This window comes from Chrysochloris asiatica, unplaced genomic scaffold (genome assembly GCF_000296735.1).
Source record: "Chrysochloris asiatica unplaced genomic scaffold, ChrAsi1.0 scaffold00312, whole genome shotgun sequence".
NCBI lineage: Eukaryota > Metazoa > Chordata > Mammalia > Afrosoricida > Chrysochloridae > Chrysochloris > Chrysochloris asiatica.
Genome location: NW_006408830.1, coordinates 671,881 through 693,170, shown reverse-complemented (window position 1 = coordinate 693,170; position 21,290 = coordinate 671,881). Strand labels below are relative to the sequence as shown.

The 21,290-nt window shown below is 44.6% G+C and overlaps 1 protein-coding gene across 2 annotated transcripts in view; it reads left to right on the top strand.

Moving 5' to 3' along the window:
- The window catches only part of OLFM2 (olfactomedin 2), a 118,395-nt gene that overhangs the window by 71,044 nt on the left and 26,061 nt on the right, over positions 1 to 21,290 (top strand). The gene's annotated exons all lie outside the window — the stretch shown is intronic.

Genomic DNA, 21,290 nt, shown 5'->3' with positions numbered 1-21,290 from the left:
ATAAAAATTCCCTGGGCTCCCATGTGGAGTAGCAAAAGAAAGGGTGGGTAGAGATGGAGCAGGTAGAAAACTCTCTGATCTGACCAAGTGATAGGTGAGGGTGGCTTAGACCAGCTACTGGTGAGAAAAAGAATAAATTCTAAAGACAACTCATATTAAAGTCAACAAGTCCTGATTTTTTTTTAAAGAACAAAGAAAAGCCAAATCCACTGCCTTTTAAGTTGATTCTAAGTCATGTTGTTGTTGTTGTGAGGTGCTGTTGCATCAGTTATGACTCATAATGGCCCTATGCACAACAGAATGAAACACTGCCCAGTTCTATAACAACCTTACAATTGCTGCTGCCACTGTGCCAATCATCTCTTTGGGGGTCTTCCTCTTTTTCTCTGATCCTCCATTTTACCAAGCATGATATCCTTCTCTATGGACTGGTCCTTCCTAGTAATATGTCTGAAGTATGAGAGATAAAGTCTCCCCATTCTGGTTTTAAGGAGCATTCTAGCTGTGCTTCACCCAGCACAGATTTGTTTGTTCTTCTAGCAGTCCATGGTACTTTCAGTATTCTTCTTCAGCACCATAACTCAAATGCATCTATTCTTCTACAGTCTTCCTTATTCACTGTCCAACTTTCACCTGTTTATGAAGTTACTGAAAATACTATAGCTTAGGTCAAATGCACCTGCGTCCTTAAACTGACATCTTTGCTCTTCAACACTTTAAAGAGGGCTTTAATGCAGCATGTTGTTTGATTTGTTGACTGTTGCTCCATGAGTGTTGATGGTAGACCCTAGCAAAATGAAGTCTTTGACAACTTCAATCTTTTCTCCATTTATCATGATATTATTTTTTGGTTCACTGGTGAGAATTTTTGTTTTCTTTCAAGTGAGGTGCAACCCATACTGAAGACTGTGATCTTTGATCTTCACCAGCAAGTATTTTAAGTCCTCTTTGCTTTCAGCAAACAAGGTTGTATCATCTGCATGTCACAGGTTGTTAATGAGTCTTCTTCCAATCCTGATGCCATGTTCTTCATATAACCCAGTTCTCAGATTGTTTTCAGAGCATGCAGATTGAATAAGTATGGTGAAAGACTATAACCCTGTCACGCACCTTTCCTGTCCAGTGTCCTCTTGTTCTGTTCAAAGGACCTCCTCGAAGTCTATGTACAAGTTCCTCATGAGCACATTTAAGTATTTTGGAATATTGATTCTTCACAATGTTATCCATAACGTGTCATGATCCACACAGTTGAAAACCTTTGCATAGTCAATAAAGCACAGGTAAACATCTTTCTGATATTCTCTGCTTTCAGCCAAGATCCATGTGATGTCAGCAATGATAGCCCTCATTCTACTCCCTTGTCTGAATCCAGCTTGAACCTCTGGCAAGTCCCTGTCAATGTACTGTGCAGGCCATTTTTAAATCACCTTTAACAAATTTTACTTGCTTGTGGTATTAGATTTTGTCTGATGATTTCCTCATTCCATTGGTTCACCTCTCTTAGGAATGGGTACAAATATGGATCTCTTCTAATCTGTTGGCCAGCAAGCTGTCTTCCAAATTTCATGTAATAGATGAGTGAGTGCCTCCAGTGCTGCATCAGTTTGATGCAAGATTTCAATTTGTATTCCATTAATTCCCAGAGCCTTGTTCTTTTCCAATACCTTTAGTGCACCTTGGACTTCTTGTTGCAGTACTTTTGGCTCTTGATCATATGCTACCTGTTAAAATAGTTGAACATCGACCATTTCTTTTTGGTACAGTGACTCTGTATTCCTTTCATCTTCTTTTGATGCTTTCCTCATCATTCAATATTTTGCCCATTGTTGTTGTTGTTAGGTGCCATATGAGCTTCCAGACGAAGACAGACTAGGAAGAAAGAGTGACAAACTACTTCTGAATATTTAGTCACTGAAAGCCTGATGAATAACAGAGAAATTTTGCCCACAGAATCCTTCAATATTGTAAGTCGAGCCTTCAATTTTTTTTCAGTTCTTTCAGCTTGAGAAATGCTGAGCATGTTCTTCCTTTTTGGTTTTCTAACTCTATGCCTTTGCACATTTCATTATAATACTTAACTTTGTTTTTTCAAGTTGCCATTTGAATTTTCCTGTTCAGCTCTTGCACCTCTTCATTTCTTCCATTTGCTTTAGCATCTGTATTCTGGAGAGTAAGTTTCAGAGTCTCTTCTGACAACAATTTTGTGGGTTTTTTCCTTCTTTCTTGTCTTCTTAAATACCTTTGACTTTCTTCCCATATATGACATTCTTGATGTCATCCCACAACTCTTCTGGCCTCCAGTCATTGGTATCCACTACATCAAATCTGTTCTTGAGATGATCTCTAAATTCAGATGGGATGTGTTCAAGGTCACATTTGACTCACTTGGACTTGTATTCATTTTCTTCCACTTTAGCCTGAACTTGCTTATGAGCAGTAGATGAACTATTCCAAGTCTGCCCCGGCCTTATTTTAGCTGATGATATGGAGCTTTTCCACGGTCTCTTCCCATGGATGTAGTCAATTTGATTAATGTTTATTCCATTTGGTGAGGTCCATGTGCATAGTCATCTTTTATGTTGTTTAAAAAGGTATTTGCAATGAATAAGTCATTGGTCTTCTAAAGTTTTATCATGCAATCTCCAGCATAATTTCTATCACCAAGGCCATATTTTCCAACTATTAGTTGGAATCTTTGTTTTCTAATAAATAGTAATTGTCTAATAATCTAATCAATAGTAATTTCCAATCTTTGTATTCTAATCAATAGTAATTGTCAGTACATCTTAATTGCATAGTTGATCAATTTCATACTGAAGAAGTTGATAGAATTCTTTAATTTCATCATCACTGACTTTAGTGGTTGATGGGTAAGTTTGATTAATAGTGGTATTAACTGTTCTTCCTTGTAGGTATATGGATATTATCCTATCACAGACAGCATTGTACTTCAAGATATATCTTGAAATGTTCTTTTTGATGATAAATGTGACACCATTCCTCTTCAGTTTGTCATTCCTGACGTATGATTGTCAGATTCAAAATGACCAGTACCAGTCCATTTCAACTCACTAATGCCTAGGATATCAACCAGCCTTTATGTGTTCCATTTCATTTTTGACAACTTCCCATTTCTTATATTCATACTTGGTACAGTCCATATTCTGGTTACTAATGGATGTTTGCAGCTGTTTCTCCTCATTTTGAGTTGTGCCCCATTAGCAAATGAAGGTCCTGAAAGCTTTACTCCATGCCATCACAGCCAACTTTTCTTTGAGGAGGCAGCTCTTCCTCAGTCATATTTTGAGTGCCTTTCAAACAAGGGGCTTAGCTTCCAGAATTATATCTGACAATATTCTGCTGCCATTCATCATGTTTTAACAGTCAGTATCCTGGTGCTATCTCACAGTGTTCCATTGCTAGTCATAAGGATTTCAGTGGCTAACATCCAGAAGTAGCCCACCTCTCCTTTTCCTAGTGTGTCTTAGTCTGGAAGCTCTGCTGAAGCTTATCCACCAAAGATGACCTTGCTGGTATTTAAGATACTGCTGGCATAGCTTCCAGCATCACAGCTACATGCAAGCCACCACAGTACAACAAACTGACATACGGATGGTGGCTCCAAGTCATTGTGATCCTATAAGACGGAGTAGACCTGGTCCCTAGGCTGCCACACTGTAATCTTTATGGAGCTTGACTGCCACATCTTTCTCCCACTGATCAACTGGTGGGTTTGAACTGCCATCAAGAGGGAGTGGAAATAGGATCAGGCTGTTGCCTTGATGGAGTCCTGGTGTAACGCTGTAAGATAAACACTCAACCATAAGGTCATTTTGAACTCACCAGCACTCCTTGGAAATACTATACTGGGTCGCTCTGAATTGGAACTGACTCGACAGCACATAACAACAACAGTCGCCTTGTCTGATGCACCAATATGAATGGATGGAGATGGTGACTGGGCATGTTGGATGGCAACCAGGTTCAGGAGAGACCTTGCACTTCATTTTGAGCACATTGAAATTGAGATGCTTTTGAGACATCTGAGAGGTGGGTCAAGGAGTCAGATGAATACATAGGACTGGAGTTCTGAGGACATATATGTATGATTGTGATGCTGAAGCTTTGGGCAAGGGTAAAAACCCCTAGAGAAAGAGTGAGGTACAGAGGGAGCTAAAAACTGAATCTAGAGCAGTGACTCTCAACCAGAAGCAATTTTTCCCCACAGCCCTGGGATTTTCAAACAGTTAACATGCTCAACTTCTAACCGAAAGGTTTGGGTTCATTCCTTGTCATCTCAGAACAAAGGTCTGGTCATTTACTTCTGAAAAATCAGTCATTGCAAACCCAGTGGAGCACTCGGACACACATGAGGAGCACTCTGATGACCATAACTCAATGGCAACTGGTTTTGGAGATATTTTGCTGTCATGGCTGAGTAAGGGGCTGCTACTAACATCTAGTGAGTAGAGGTCAAGGATGCTCCCAACGTCCTACAATGCACAGAACTGAATTATAACTAGTCCTCATTATCATGATGTTGAGAGATGGTTATAATTCAATTGTGTACTGAGGTTGAGAAGCCTTGGTCTAGAGGAACATCTACTGGCCAGGTGGAGGAAGATGGGTCTACAAAGGGAGTTCAGCCAGGTAGGAGGAAACCAAACACGTGTTGTGGTGTGTAAGGGAAGGAAATGTATCAAGAAAGAGGAGACAGCCAATGGTCGAATTCTCTGTAATGTCAAGAAAGATGGAGAGGGAAAGCATTCACTGAATTTAGAAACATGGAGGCCATTTTGAACTTTATAGGAGCTGTGTTGGTGATTAAGTGAGGTCAGAAACCAGATGGAAGTGGTGGAGGGTGAGTTCAGGAAGTGAGGAAATGGAAGCAGTTAGTCTAGGCAACTAAGAAGATGAGAAACAGGAGGCAGATGGAAGGAGTCAAGTAAGGTGCTTTGTTTTATAATAAGAGGGACTTGAGTTTATTTTTAAAAAGTTCTACTTGAGAGAAGGAGGTTGAATATGAAAGAGAACAACAGGATATTGATAGTATAAGATGACTGAAGCAAGGCACGGGAGGGCCAAAGCCAGAATGGCCTCATGAACCTTAGGAATAGGGACAGCTTCTCCATTGTAACAGGAAGGAGGGACAGGATGGGGGCCAGGCTTGTAAGTTGCTACCAGGGAGAAGAGGGAATTCCATTTTATGGAAGTGAGGTCAGGGAGGGTTAGAAGAGAATGGAGGCTTTCAGCCTTCCTGTTTAGCTTCAGCCACCTACATCAAAGTATACTGACCCTCCTATGTTATGCACCCCTGAAGAATGCTCTCATCAAAGCCCCCTCCTGAACTCCTGGCCTGAGATTTAGCATTTGAACCTGGCGAGAGCTCAGAAGATGATATGTCCAACTCTGGTATCTATGAGGTACAGCTCATGATGGATAGCCATAAAGTTCCCTGTTCTTGAAAATGAATGCCGTTTGAAATAGCCCATCAAGAAAGCCTTATAATAATCCTTGAAAAAGCCTATAAAATTCGCTTTAATGAATTTTAGATAATAGCATTAGAAAAAATAAAATCCTTTTGCTTTCATCTATCCTGGGATACATCAGTCATTTGTAGTAGACAGTCACCCAAGAGGCACCTGTTTCTTTGGGGGATGTGGCTCCCTGAGTAGAGAGATGTTCAGGAAGAGGAAACCTCAGACATGGAATTCCCTCCCAGCTGTGAACGTTGAGCTGGGACTAAGATTGTTATTACATGCCATCAAGTCAGTTCTGACTGATAGCGACCCCATCTAGTGTTTCCACGGGGCGGTTGGGGGTTTGAACTGCCGACTTTGTGGTTCAAAGTTCAGTGCTGATCTTACAGTGCCACACCAGGAGTCCAGATAGGCTGGGGGAAGCTGGACACTTAGACAGACCAAGCTGAGCTCAGGTTCTGAATTGAAGGACCTGAGACAGAACAGGGCTACCACCCCTGAGTTTTTAAGATTCTTCATGAATGTCTCTGAGACAGGTTAGGGTCAGTCTCAAACCCAGGATAAACTAATATGGAATGTGGGTCCAGAGATAGACCCGAGGTCCTAGGAGAATGAACCTAAATTCTGAGCAGATTAGAGTAACACTAAGGGTTTGAGATTGTTTTTGTTAAGTGCCGTTGAGTTGGTTCCAACTTATAGTGACCCTGTAAAGGGTTTCCAAGGTGCAGCTGGTGGGTTTGAACTACTGACCTTATGGTTCGCAGTTCAGTGCTAAACCTACAGCGCCACACCAGGAGTATACCATATCTGTCACACCAGGGCTTGAGATGCTGTTGTTAAGTATTGCCGAGTTGATTCCGTCACATAGCAACCCTGTATAGGGTTTCCAAGGAGCGGCTGGTGAGTTTGAACCACCCGTCCTATGGTTCAAACCAACCTTGCACTCCAGTGCTTTATCCCACAGTACCCCAATTCAGGTCTTAGGATGGGCAGGGGATGCAGTTGGGTCCTGGGATAGACCAGAGTTGGGCCTGGATCTCATGATAGACCAGGACTTAACTTACACCCATCCTGTGACAAGTCAGAGTAAAGCCCATGAAGCTAGAACCAGAAAATGGGCTTGTCTTGGGAAAGTTGAGAGAGAAAAGATTTGCCCAGTAGGTTTTCTCTTCTGGTTGTGTTCTATCACTTAAACTATAGTGTACCCCTGGTATTGATACCCACTGCAAATAGCTTGCCATGTCCCAAGGTTAATGAGGGGGAAGAAGATTTTCTTTTCCAACGCTAGTTCATCCTGAGTTGGGTCTATGGATCTATGGGCCTGAAACATGCTCAGTTGAGCCAGCAGCATGGGATGGGAAGGCTGACTGTCCCTCCCTCCAGCATTGGCTGTAACCACTCTGATTCAGACATGAGTGATGTCTACATTCCACACAGGTTCATCACATACAAGGACTCACACACTCCACAGCAACAGATAGACACGCAGTCATACATAAAGACCCCCACACAGGCATCAAGCACACAGACCCTCGCTTTGCACTCACATACACACTGACACAGTAGTGCGGCTGTGTCAAACCCCAGCTATCACTGTGCTGAACTCCAGAGACAGAGGATCTGTGAGAAGAGCGCCCTCTAGAGCTGTGCACGGCAACACCCTGCTCTTCCCCTTCACATATTCACAGTCTCTCGTGTCTGTACTTATTCAGTCTTATACGCGCATGCATGTTGTTTCAGACATTTCAGATGCTCATACACTTAGACCTGTAAGTGTCTACACACTTGTGTGCTCCTGGCTCACAGATACAGGCGTTTTACTCTGTGTGCTACATACCAACCTCACGTATTCCCAGGCCCGTTGCTAGTCAGCCCAGGCAAAGCTCTGCTGCATAGCACACAGCCCCCAAGTCTCAGTGAATTATCACAACCAAAGTGTAGTTTTTACTGATGGCGCTGTAGAATAAACACTGGACTGCTCACCATAAGGTCGGCAGTTCAAACCCACCAGCCGTTCCTCGGAAAGCCTGTACAAGATGGCTGTGAGTCGGAACTGACTCCACAGAACTTACCAACAACAAACATGTAGGTTGGCAGGAGCCTTTCGCACCCCAGTTGATGGAAGCATTGCATCCACACACTGTTCCAATTGCTGAAGCAAGAGCAGGGTAAATTGCTCCCGGTGGTTAAAAGTTACACCGGAAGTAAGTTCTACTCCCACGGCATTGGCTACTCTTCTACTCACATGACCACGCCCAAGTCAGGGCTGCGGAAGTCGGGTTTTATCTAGTGCCCAAGAGGGAAGAACTGAACGCTCGTGGACAATTCTATCAACTCTCATAGTCCCTTAAACAGTCAAAGAGCTGTACACTCATAACACTCATATTGTTGTTGTTAAGTGCCGTCAAGTTGGGTCTGACTCATAGTGATATGTATTCATACAGATATGCATCTTTTATTTCGTCCCATATGGACCCTTCTGGAAATTAAGGCATCCCCTCCCCAAGGTCTGCCTGCAGAACCGGTTTGCCTCATCCTCTATTGGAGGGGCTTCCCTCTGTCTCCCAAGCTGGGGGTCCCAAGGAAGCACATTTCCAAGCTGGAGTTGGAGCAGGAGCTGAGAAAACAGCACAGACACCGTGTCTGCCCCCGGAGTGGGCAGTATTTTTCCACAGACACTAGGAAGAAGAATAGGCACTGGTTGATTTCTGTTATTGGCCGAGAACCTTCTTCATCTTGCCAGCTGCAGCCTGGAATCGCGGAGTCCAAGGGGAGAAGGCAAATCCAGAGAGACCCCCTCCTCCCACCTGCGCACCTTCCCCACACCACCAGGGATCCTTGCCTTCCCCTCTTGGCTTTCCCCACTTCTTCCAAGTACTTAAATATTCCAAGGCAGGAAACTCATGAATATTTATAGGGGCCTGGCAGTGAGGGAGATAAAAAAAAAAAAAAAAGTCAGAATTTATGAACCAGGATCCGTCTATAAATAACAGGCCTGGGGCTGACAGGGTTCTTCCTCACCCACCACATTCCTTCAGCTTCAGCTCCAGCCCCACCCAGGCTTCCATCAGCCCCCTCCACACACACAGCCAGCCATACCCGACGGTCACGCTGTGCGCATGCTCACCTAGAGACGCGTTCACACCTGCCTGCAATCTGGCCCTGGATCCCTTCGGCACCCAGACATTTACGCCAAGTCCACTCCAACCGGGTCGGACAGCCGCCTGTGTCACATCCAGGCACACGAAGGGCCACGCACACGCAGGCCAGCACACACAGACCCACAGCCTCAGCTCAGGACACCACTCCCGGACCTCCGCAGAACTCTTACCCTCACTGGGTCTCAGTTTTCTCATCTGCATAAGGGAACACCGGTAGTCCCAGATCTCAGAGTGCTGTTGAGAAAAGGATTAAAACAGAAAACCAATAGATGGCTACCAAGTGCTTGTGGGCAAAGTACTATTTTAGGTATTAATGATACTACTGCAGCAAAACAGGAACAAATATAAATCCCTGCCGGGTGTTCTAGAGGGAAAGAGTGATAATCCGCAATCGTAATGTGTTTGTGAACCCTGGTAGTGTAGTGGGTTACACGTTGGACTGCTAACCACAAGGTCAACAGTTTGAATCCCGTGGCTCCCGGGGAGAAAGACAAGGTTTTCTGTCCCTGTAAAGATTACAGCCTTGTAAACACTATACAAGGTCTCTATGAGTTGGAACCAACTTGATGGCTCACCACCACCACCAATATATAAGTAATGTATTGTGTTGGAAGCTGAAAAAGTAGGGAAGTGGATGAAAAGTGCCGAGGTCCATATAGCGCTGACTAGAGTGGTCAAGCAAAGCCTCTGAAAGCGACATTTGAGTAAAGATATGGAGGTGGAAGAATATTCCTGCAAATGTTAAACTCAGTCTCTGCTTAAAGGTTGTCAGTTTGAATCCATCCAAAAGTACCTCAGGAGAAAGGCCTGGCAACCTACTTCCCCAAACTCAGCCATTGAATACCCTATGGATCGCAGTTCTACTCTGACACACAGTTGTACTCATGGGGTCACCATGAGATGAAGTCGATTCCATGGCAACTGGAAAACCATTCCAGGCAGAGGGAACAAGCAGGACAAAGACCTGATGCAGAGGCCTACCGAGGTGTTGCAGGAACAAGGAGGCCTGTGTGACTGGAACAGAGCGAGCAGGGAGGAAGGGGGTGTAGATCAGGGCAATCAGTGAGGGGCAGGTCATGTAGGGTCTTAAGGGCTGCAGGAAGGACTTGGGCTTTTACCTTGAAAGAAGTGGAAGAGGGTTCTGAACAAAGGAGGGATGTCTACCCTAACACAAGTGTTCACAGATTCCCTTTGACCACTTGGTCAAGAGTGGGAAACAGGAGACCAGGTGAAGGTTACTGGACTGGTCCAGGGAAGCCATGATGGAGGCCTTTCCAGAGAGATGGCCATGGGAGTTGGGGGAGAAGTGGATAGAATCTGAAGGTCAGGCGAGTGGCATATGCTGATGAATTGGTGTAAGAGGAAAAGATGACTGAAGATGTCTCCAAGTTGGTGTTAATTGCTGTCTAGTTGGTTCCAACTCATAGCAACCCTGTATAGGGTTATACATCATAATTCAAATGCATCATTTCTTCTTCAGTCTTCCTGATTTATTGTCCAGCTGTCACATGCATATGAGGAGATTGAAAATACTGTGGCTTGGGTCTGGGCTCATTTTAGTCCTCAAAGTGACATCTTTACTTTTAAACACTTTAAAGAAATTTTTTTTTGTAGCAGATTTGACCAACGCAATACATCATTTGATTTCTTCACTGCTGCTGCCATGGGCATTGTTTGTGGATCCAAGTAAAATGAAATCCTTGACAGCTTTAGTCTTTTGCTTATTGGTCCAATTGTGAGGATTTTTGTTTTCTTTAAGTTGAGGTATAATCCAGTAACTAGAGAAAGATATTATGTTTGATAAAGTAGAGGGTCAGAGAAAAAGAGGAAGATCCCCCCAAAGAGATGGATTGGCACAGTGGCAACATCAATGGGCTCAAATGTAGCAACGAGTGTGAGGTTGGCCCAGGACCAGGCAGTGTTTCATTCTGTTGTACATAGGGTCGCTCTGAGTCGGTACTGACTTGATGGCACCAAACAGCAACATAATCCATATTGATGGCTGTAATCTTTGATCTTCACCAATAAGTGCTTCAAGTCCTCTTTACTTTCAGCAAGCAATGTTATGTTATCTGCATGTTGCAGGTTGTTAATGAGTCTTCCTCCAATCGTGGTGCTGTGTTCTTCTTCATACAGTCCAGCTTCTCAGATATTTTGCTCAGCCTACACATTGAACAGGTATTCAATGTGAAAGGATACAACCCTGATGCACACGTTTCCTGATTTTAAACCATAGTTAATGCAACTACTATTCAAATTTATGTGCAAAACACTAATGCCAAAGATGAAGAAAGTGAAGATTTTGTTTTACTAAATTCTGCACTCTGAAAGGGATCAAACATGCAATCAAGATGCATTGATAATTGCTGGAAATTAGGATGCCAAAGTTAGGAACAAAAAAGAAGGATCATTATTTGGAAAATATGGCCTTGGCAACAGAAATAACGAAGGAGATCACTTGGTAGAATTGTGCAGGAACAATGGCCTATTCATTGGAGATACCTTTTTTCCAACAACATAAATGTTGGCTGTATATGTGGACCTCATCGGATGGAATACACAGTGATCAAATTAACTACATCTATGGGGAGAGATGATGGATAGACTCAATGTCGTCCATTAGAACAAACCCAGAGACCATTGCAGAGCAGACCACTAATTACTCATATGCACATAAAGCTAAAGAAACCGAAAACAAGTCCACAAGTACCTAAGTAGAACCTTAAATATATCCCATCTGAATTTAAGACCATCTCAATAGATTTGATGTACTGAACTCTAATGAATGAACTCTAATGAATTGAAGACCAGATAAGTTGTGGGGTGACATGAAAGACATCGTGCATAAAGAAACCAAAAAAAATCATTTAGAAGTCAGGAAAGATAGAAAAGACTAAAAATAAAATGAATGTCAGAAGACACTTGAAACTTGCTCTTGAACATGAAGTAACTAAACAGAATGGAAGAAATGATGAGTTAAAGAGCTGAACCGAAGATTTCAAAGGGCAGCTTGAGAAAACACAGAAAGTATTATAATGAAAGGTACACAGACCTGGAGTGAGAAAGCCATAAGAGAAGAACATGCCTGGCACTTCTCAAGCTTAAAGAACTCAAGAAAAACTTCAAACCTTGAGTTACAATATTGAAGGATTCAATGGGCAAAATATTGAATGATTCAGGTAGCATCAAAAGAAGGTAGAAGGAATACACTGGGTCACTGTACCAAAAAGAGCTGAGGCGGGGAAGATGCTGGGAGAAGTGGGACTGTTAAAGGCAATAGAGGTAAACACTGTTGTATACAAATCCTGCAATAAGGGTGATCTACAAATAGATGCATGGATAGACAGTCAGGCTGAACAGGTATGTGAAGAAGAGTAGGAGCATACCCATCAATATATATAGGTTTGACAGAGGATATTTGTACATGAGTATTTACTTTTGCTGCAAAAAATCCATGAATGTGATAGAGCACACAGAAAAATTATGAAAACTGCTTAGACATAATCAAACAAACACCTGGGAATTCAAGACTGTGGTCTTTGGAGACACCAAGGTCAGCTGGCATAACATAGTACATAAAGACAATGTTCTACATCCTCCTTCGGTGAATAGCAACTGGGATCTTAAAAGCTTGTCAGCAGCCATCTAACATCTCTCCCTTTCCTGAGAAAAGAAGAGTGGTGGAAATTGAAGACATGTGGAACAATTAGGCCAATGGACTCATGGACCATGGGAACATTAGTCTCTACAACTCTGAGACCAGAGGAACTAGGTAGTGCCCAGCTTCCACTTAACAACTTCTCCGAAAAGGATCACATGACAAAGTCCTGGATAGAGTGGGAGCAAAATGTAGAACAAAACTCAAAACCATAAAGACCCAGTTTCTTGATTGGATAGAGACTACTGGAACTCCTGAGGTTATGTCCCTTGTTGTTGTTGTTAGGTGCTATCGAGTATGTCCCTTAGTCACCTAGAAATGAACTAACTCACCCCCATGGCTCAATTTTCAGCCAAACAATAACACTAGTGAGGTACACACACCTTCATCAACCATTTAAGATCAAAAGATTCTATTTTACCCAAGGACAAAGTTCTGCAGGCTTAGGAAAGAAAAATGAATGGAAATAAGAAACAGAGAGGAAACAGGATAAGTGATGTTTCATAGTAGGGATTGCAGTCAATAAGATAAAACAAATATGTATGAATTGTTGAATGGAAAAGGAATTTTCTCTGTAAACCTTCACCCAATTCACAATAAAAAGTTGAAAAAAGAATTTTTAAATGCTCAGGTTTGAGAAAAAGAATTGGTCACCGTCCAGTCATTTCAGGAAGTAGCATATGTTCAAGAACCAATGGTATTATAGGAAGAGATCCAAGTTGCACTGAAGGCATTGAGATGTTTCAACAAACGGATGGAAGGATGGAAGCGCTAACTCGTCTGTGCCAAGAAATTTGGAAGATCGCTACCTGGGCAACCTACTAGTGCCAGGCACTTTCCTGGGTTAAAGACATGGCAATGAACACAGAAATCAAACCTGTACCCTTGGGGATCTGACAGTGGTATGAGGGAGACCAACACGAAACAACATAAAATTTAATATGTAGAGAGATGGAGGCTGTATGCGTAGTGATGGGTGGAATGGACAGAATTGGGGATGCACTTAGAAGCTAGAGCAGCTCTCAGGATTGGCTGACGTATTTGCTGTTGAGGTGGAAGTGACAGAGCATGGTGCCTGGCTGTGAACATGAGCTTGAAGGAGCAGCTGCGTAAAGACTCTCTTATGCCGAATGTTCACCATCCCCTCCCCGCCATCTTTGGTTGGGTTCTTGAGCAAGAGAACCTGAGACAGAGATTCAAAATGCATTATTAATAAGGGTGAGGGTGGAGAGGGAATCAGAACTGGGAAGGAATGGGGGTCTCAACTAAAGTCTCACCTTGGCCTGATCTCTAGGGGTGGGGACCCTCTGGAGTGTAAACTGCACCAAAAGACAAGGGGTGGGCTTTTGTACTCTGGCATCCATCCATCACTGGCCACCCCAGGAATGGGGGATGCTTCCCAGGCCTCTTCAGCATAACAGACAAGGGCAGGTCTTGGAGAAGGTCACAGGTGTCAGCTGTGAGCCTGAGAGCTCAGCAGCTGGGGGCAGAGGCGCCAGTGAGTCAAGGGATGTGGTACAGCCCCAACAGCATCTCCTGCATCTCCTACATCCCCCACATAAGGGGAGTGCAGGAGTGCCAGGCATTTATGCCAATCGCAGTGTGGATGTCTGACACCAGAACCTGTTTTCAGCTCCCTCGGGATGAAACCCAGGCCAACTTGGCATCAGGGCTCCCCTGACACAGCTGAGATCCTTTCCGGATTCATTAGCTGCCAGAGACTCTGCACTTTGTGTCCCAGGCTTGCCTGGGAATTGCAGAAGACAGCCCAGATGAGGAAACCAAACAGGTCAGAATCGCTCATTTAATCCCTCCATGATGGTAGGAAGACTGTTGTCTCCATTTTGCAGATGGGCAAACAGAGGCTCCAAGATGTTAAGTCACTTGCCTAAGGCCACACAGCTTAGAAAGTGGAAAAGGTAGGATTTGAACTCAGATCCTCGGGGTTTGGGGTTCATGCACTTTAGAGATACAACTGCCTCAGAGTCCAAGGCCCCTCCATCACTTCCCCCCACCCCCACCCCGCCACCCCATCTAGTCTGAGAGGGAGAGTAACAAGAGAGGTGAAACTGAAAGAACAGATCAGAGGGTGTGGGCAGAAGGAAATGAAAGAAGTCACAGACAGAACCCGGAGTGGGCAGGGGCATTCACTCATTCATACTCTGATGTCTGCTCTGTCCAGCATGTGCTGTGGTGGGTCACATCAAGAAAGGAGACAGGCCCAGGTCCTGCCCTTTTCATGCTCATAGCCTATGGGTTGCACCCAGGCAAGGGAAAGAATTAGATGTAAGAGCTTGTGAGTGGGGAGAGGCAGGGAACTGTGGAGACACATACAGGAGGGGACCCTGAAGCTGGAGAGTCCTGGGGCAGCTGGCAGGAGGGAGGCAGAGTAGCAACATCAGCATCTTTGCCACCCCACAGACCTGGGTTCGTAGTTCCAGCTCCACTACCTAATACCTGACCCGGGGAGCAAGCAGCATTGCCTCCAGGTTTTTTTTGTGTGTTTTTTTTTTTTAAAAAAAAAAAAGCAAATGACTCATTGAGGCTGGAGGAATCCCTGCATCTGTTACCCTGAAGAATTTTTGAACCTTGAACTGAAACTATCCTCTGAAGTCATCTTCAAACCAAAGAACAGTTTCACTGAATTAATACAGACTGTTTGCCTTGAGCATTGTGCTCTTTTACGGAACAATCTGTCTGAGATCAAATTGACAACAGTAATGCTGAAAACACAGATAAGTAGTTTATGGGTCGGTGAGTCTAAGCCAATAGTGGTGAAATATAATAATAAGGAGAGAACACAATAATGCTGAAACATGAAAAATGTAACCAATGTCATGATTAGGAACATAGAAATTGTTGAATGGACGTATGATCTGCAGTGTATATTCTCACACACAAAAAAATCTAAAAACCTACCAATATTTATTGAGCACCTACTATGTGCCAAATGCTATTCTGGGCACTGGGGACATGGTAACTACCAAGATATGAGGTCCTTGCCCTTGTAGGCTTCCTTTCTGGTGGACCACACATTGTATCAGCTAAGCATGGCTTCTGCCATGACAAGTGGCAGACAGGGAGGTAGGGACTGAGAAGGGCTGTTGGAAGGATGTGGTCAGCTGGGATCTTAAAATCTCATGAGCATCCATGTAAGGTACAACTATTGGTCTTGCCCTGTCCTGAGGAACAAAGAGTGAAGAAAATTGAAGATCCACAGAAACAATTAGATTAGTGGACTAATGGATTATGGGAACAGCAGACTCCATAACCCTGAGACAAGAAGAACTAGATGATGCCCGTCTATCACTATCAACATCTCTGAAAAGGAGTTAGAAGGTTCTGGATAGAGTGAGAGAAAAATGTGGACTGAAACTCAAAATCATAGAAAGAAAACAAAATAAAAGGCTGGACTTACTGGTCTGACAGAGATGATAGAAATTAATAGAAACCTGAGACTATGGCCCTTTGTATCTGGAAATGAACTCACCTCTGTGACTTGGTTTTTAGCCAAACAATGGACGGGTCTATAAAGGGAACACTAATACTAGGGAGGTATACACACCTTAGAATTATCCTCTGTTTAAGATAAGAAAGGCAGCATTTACCCAAAGACAAAATTTTAAAGGATTAGGAAAGAAGATGAATGGAAACAAGGACCAAGGAGAAAGTGGAATAAGTGATGTTATATTGTGGGGCCATAACCAATGATGGGAATCAAAATGTGTGTGAATTGTTGAATGCTATCACCCAATTCACAAAAAGGAGGTCATAATAAGGAGGTGGTCAGAGAAAGTTTCCCTGAGGAGGTGACTTTGAATCTTAGCTCTTAGCTGTAGACAAGAACCCCACAGTGTCATTTTCTTAAAGGTGAAATGGACCAGTTGAGCTGAGCAAATGCTCCATAGTGTGTCGTTTGCTGAGTAAAACAACTTTAGGAGAGAGGCAGCCGGAGCCCTGAGTCCTGTGTGCTGATCATTTACCGGAGCCCTTCAGATCCATCCCCAGCTTTTCTCATTCTGCTCTGAATACAGCTGAGTACAGGAGACTTTCCCAGACTCTCTTGCCTACTGACTTTCTGCTGGGGTCAACCAACAAGGGTCTGTGGTGGGAGTTTGGAAGTGGGGTGGAGAGGAGAAGCCAGGGGATTCTTCCTGATGTGACACTGTAGGATAAGCAAGTGGACTGCTAACCACAAGGTCGGTGGTTCAACCCCAACAGCTGCTCCTCAGAGACCTTATAGAGGATCGCTATAAGTCAGAGCAAGGAAACTCTGGTAGTGGTTATGAGTCGGACTGCTAACCTCAAGGTCAGCAGTTCGAAACTACCAACAGTTCCGTGGGAGAAAGATGAGGCTTTCTGCTCCTATAAAGATTTACAGCCTCGGAAACCCCATACAGGGTGGCTATGAGTCGGCACATAACAACCACCTTATGTCAGAGCTGACTCGAGGGCACTTAACAATGACCACTGTTGCTTCAGACTCCTTGGGTGGTACCAGTGGTACTCAGCTGCTAACTGAAAAGTTGTAGGCTCAAGCTTACCCAGAGATATCTCAGAAGAAAGATCTGGTGATCTAATTTTGTAAACTTAGCCATTGAAAAGTCTGTGGAGAAGTGTTCTACTCCAAAACACATAGGGTCGCCATGCATCGGAATAACTTGGTGGCATTGGTGTTCTCTTTCCTCCAGACAGTGATCTTGTCTCTTCCCTGAGTCCAGCTTCCACCTGGCATCCCTGGAGGCAGCCCTCCTTCAAGGTTCCTGCCTGGTGACCCTGGTTGCTGGGTGACACCGTCTCCTCCCTTTTCCCTGCAACCCTAAGGGCAATGGTGGCTTCCTGTAGGTATTCCTCTCATGATTGTTTTACTTTTCTCCTTTTTGCTCTTTCAGCCCTTCTGGTGTCCCAGTTCCACACTCCCCATATTAGATTCTCTCCACGGAACCATCTGTCAGGGTCTCTGTTTCTGTAGTGGGCCCTGATGGTAGGTACATCAGACTCTGCCACTTGACTTTTCCTCCTGGACCTTCAGTTGATAGCATCCCGGCATCACATGGGATGAGATGACTGGAGACCACACTATCAGTAGCTGACCCCCAGACAGTATTGTGTATTTTAAACCCGGTGCACATGGTAACTCCTGTAACCTACACAGAATACTAAGAAGTGGGTGTTGTTATTAGTCCTGTTTTACAGATGGGCAAACTGAGCCACGGCGAGGTTCAAGTCACTTACCCAAGGGCACACCTTAAGGAGGTGACACTATGAGATTTCTCATGCACACATAATGCATTGAAAGTCCCAGCACCACTTGCTAGAGGACAGACATGTGTTCACTTGGGTGAAGCTGGGAATGCATATACAATAAGGGGGGAGGTTGGCAGAAGAATAATGAAGGCATGGGAAGACACAGGGAGGAGTGTAAGAGTTAAAGGCCACAGTGGTAAATACTGTTATGTACACAGTGCTACAGTAACAGTGATCTACAGGTAGACACACAGGGTGTGGAGGGAGAGGAAAAGTGTACCATAAATATATGAAGGTTTTACAGAGAATATTTTTACATGGGTATTTGCCTTTGCTGCAAATATATCCATGAATGTGATGAAGCACACAGGGGCCAAAGTTATGAAAACCTCTTGTTGTTAAGTGCCGTTGAGTCAGTTCTGACCCATAGCAACCCTGTATAGGGTTTCCGAGGAGCAGCTGGTGAGCTTGAACCGCCAACCTTGAGGTTCAAACTGACTTTGAAATCCAGTGCATTAACCCACAGCACCACACCAAGACTCCATGAAACCTTCTTAGACATTACCAAACACCCTGAGGGAATGATTTCCTGGGCCTGGTGGTCTTGGGGACATCATGGTCAATTAGCATAACATAGTCTATAAAGATGGAGTCCTGAGTATAGCACTGTAGGATCAGCATTGGACTGCAAAGTCGGTTTGAACCTCAAGGTTGGTGGTTCAAACTCATCAGCCGCTCCTCAGGAACCCTATTAGGGCCGCTGTTTGTCGGAACGAACTCTACAACACTTAACAACAGCAACAAAACCACCGTCTGTAAAAACAATGTTCTGCATCCTTCTTTGGTGAGTAGCAATTGGGATCTTAAAAAGCTCATGAGTGGCCATAAGCTCCCTGTCTGGAAGAGAGAAGAGTGATGAAAATTGAAGATGTTTGGCAACATTTCATTCGTGCACTAATGGCCCACAGAAACATCCAGCTCCATGACCCTGAGACCAGAAAAACAAGATGGTGCCTGGCTATCACTACCGATGAGTCTGGAGAAGATACCAGTAGAAGATCCTGGGAAGAGTGGGGAAAAGTATGGAACAAAACCTAAAAAGATCAAGATGATGGACCCCCAAGCCTGTGGCCCTTGTACTGGAGCTGAACTCACCCCATGACTCAATTTATCAGCCAAGCAATAGATAGGGGGGATGATACCAGTGAGTTACACACGCCATAGAATGGTCAGCCGTTTGCAATCACAAGGACAGTACTGACCCTAGGACAGAGTTGAGAAGAGTTAGGAAAGAAGGAGGAATGGAAAGAAGGCACACAAGGAGAAAGTGGGAGAAGTGATGTTACTTGAAGGGGATTGTAATCATTGAGACTAAACACAGTAGATGATTTGTTGAATGTAAAACTGATGATCTGCTTTGTCAACCTTCACTCAATTCACAATAAAACGTTAAAAAAAAAAGAAAGAAGAAATTGTTCCGCATGAGGACCAATGATGAAAACCATTGCTGTGTTGATGGCGAAGCTCCTTCTGGACACAGACGCCTGTGGCCACAATGCACACTGATTGAAGGCCCTTCAGGCACCTGGCAAAACAATTCTCAGGCTTCTGCTGGCTCTCAGCCTGGCCCTGGGGGTGATGGGCAGGGGAGCGCCAAAGGACCCCTCTCCCACAGCTCTGGCTGGGAGCAGCTGCTCCACATTTAACCAGGATCGATTTCCCTTCAAGTGGTCCATATTCTCACTAACAAAAGGCTACAGTGACCCAAGTGGCAGTCACTGTCCCCTCCCCTCTGAGCAGAGAATGTGCCTCTCGGCTGGAGCTGTTTTCTGTCTGAGATTTGTTTCTTTGAAAACTCCAAAGGATGGACTGAGCCAGGCTGCCCATCAGGTATTCACCAGGAGCTCTCCAGAAGAATTTTCTGCATCTTTGTCTTGGCCTGACCAGTTCCCTTGCCACCACCTTTCTGGCCAAACTACCTCTTGTTCACATACTTTGTGACTTCCCACTCTGACTCCATCTTTCAAGACCCTGTGAGCCCAGCCTGACATCTGAGCATCACTGTACCTAAAAAGCTGGGGCCCAGCAGGAAACCTGATGTTCTCAAAAGCAGGCAGTGAAGTGAGTTCAGCAAACAGACCATTTTCAAAGATGTGGGCAGGGTTATGCATCCTTGGGTGGCGCAAATGGTTAACATGCTTGGCTGCTAACTGAAAGGTGACCTAGAGTCACCTTGGAAGAAGAAAGCCCTGGCCATCTCATTCCAAAAGACCACAGCTATTAGAGACCTATGGAACACAGTTCTCCTCTGTCATACATGGTGTTGTCATGAGTCAGAGCCAACTTGATGGTAACAGATTTGGGACAGGGCACAGAGAATAAGCAAAGGGATGTTGAAAACCCTGGAGTCAGCAACCGAAGGACACAGTGACCACTCTCTGGCTAGAGACAGAGACTTTGCCATTGGAAGGGATACCAGAAGAACCACCCCCTCTTCTTTATAGAGAGGAACACAGTCATCACCAAACCACTGCTTGGCAGGCAGGGATTGTGGTTGTTGTTGTTAAGTGCTGTCAAGTCATTTCCAACCCATAGCTACCCTGTATAGGGTTTCCAAGGAGCGGCTGGTAAGCTACTTTGCAGTCCAGCGCATTAGCCCATAGCGCTATACCAGTCAGGGAACAAGGGATTCAATATCCCAGACTCTGTGGTGCAATGGTGGTTAAGTGCTTGACTGCTAACAGAACCCACCCAGGATTCCTGTGGGGGAGAGGACCTGGAGGTCCACTCCTGGAAATATTTCAGTCGAGAACACTCTTCGGGACAGTTCTGCTCTGTCTCCTGCAGCTGTTATGAATCAAAAACAACTCAAGGACACACAACAAGTCTCTCCTTTGCACTCCAGTCCTGAGGCCGCTCTCATTGACCAGACGCACCTGGACGCTGGAGGACAGAGGGGTCAGGGAGATGTAATCTGCAGAAGTCCCTCTCTGGGGCCCAGAGCAGATAAAGAAGTAGGGAGAGAGGACTCCAAGGACCAGTTGCACCCAGCTCACCTTGAGCTTCAACTCCTCACTGAAAAACTTCCAGGTCCCACTCTGTGCTGTGTATTTGCTCCCATGGATCATAGCTGTGGCCCCAGTGTCTAAAACTGTACCCGGTGCTCAGTCCATCTAAGGGGCACAGACGCTCTCTCCCTCTAGATCCATGCTGTTCCCTCTGCCTGGATTATCCTCCATCCCACCCTGCTGACCTCCCGCCCATCCTTGCAGTCTATAGCCCTCTTGCTTCTGGAAGGCTGTTCCCCCACCCCTAAAACCAGCCTCCGCTCTGGCAGTGCCTGTGCACCCCCTCCTCACACTCCTCACTCCTCATCATAATTGCCACTTCACTCATCTTTCTTCCTGGCTAATCTGTGAGCAAGGGTAGCGCCAGTCCTATTTGCCTTTGTAGGGAAAACAGCAGCTGGCGCTTCCTAAGCGCTCACTGCGAACCACTGCTTTGAGAGCTTCAAATATATTAGCTAATTTGATGCTTGAAACACCCGCTGTTGCCCCCATTTGAGAGACAAGGAAGAGAGTAAGTAACTTGCCCCAGGTAACAATGCAGAGTCAGCATTTAAACTCAGACCGTCAGGCCTCCAGACACCCGTCTGCCTTTTTGTGTTTCAACTCAGAAAATATTTGATTATTTTTATTGCGTAGTCAATTATATCACGATTCCTTGTATTTTTAGGCTATTACG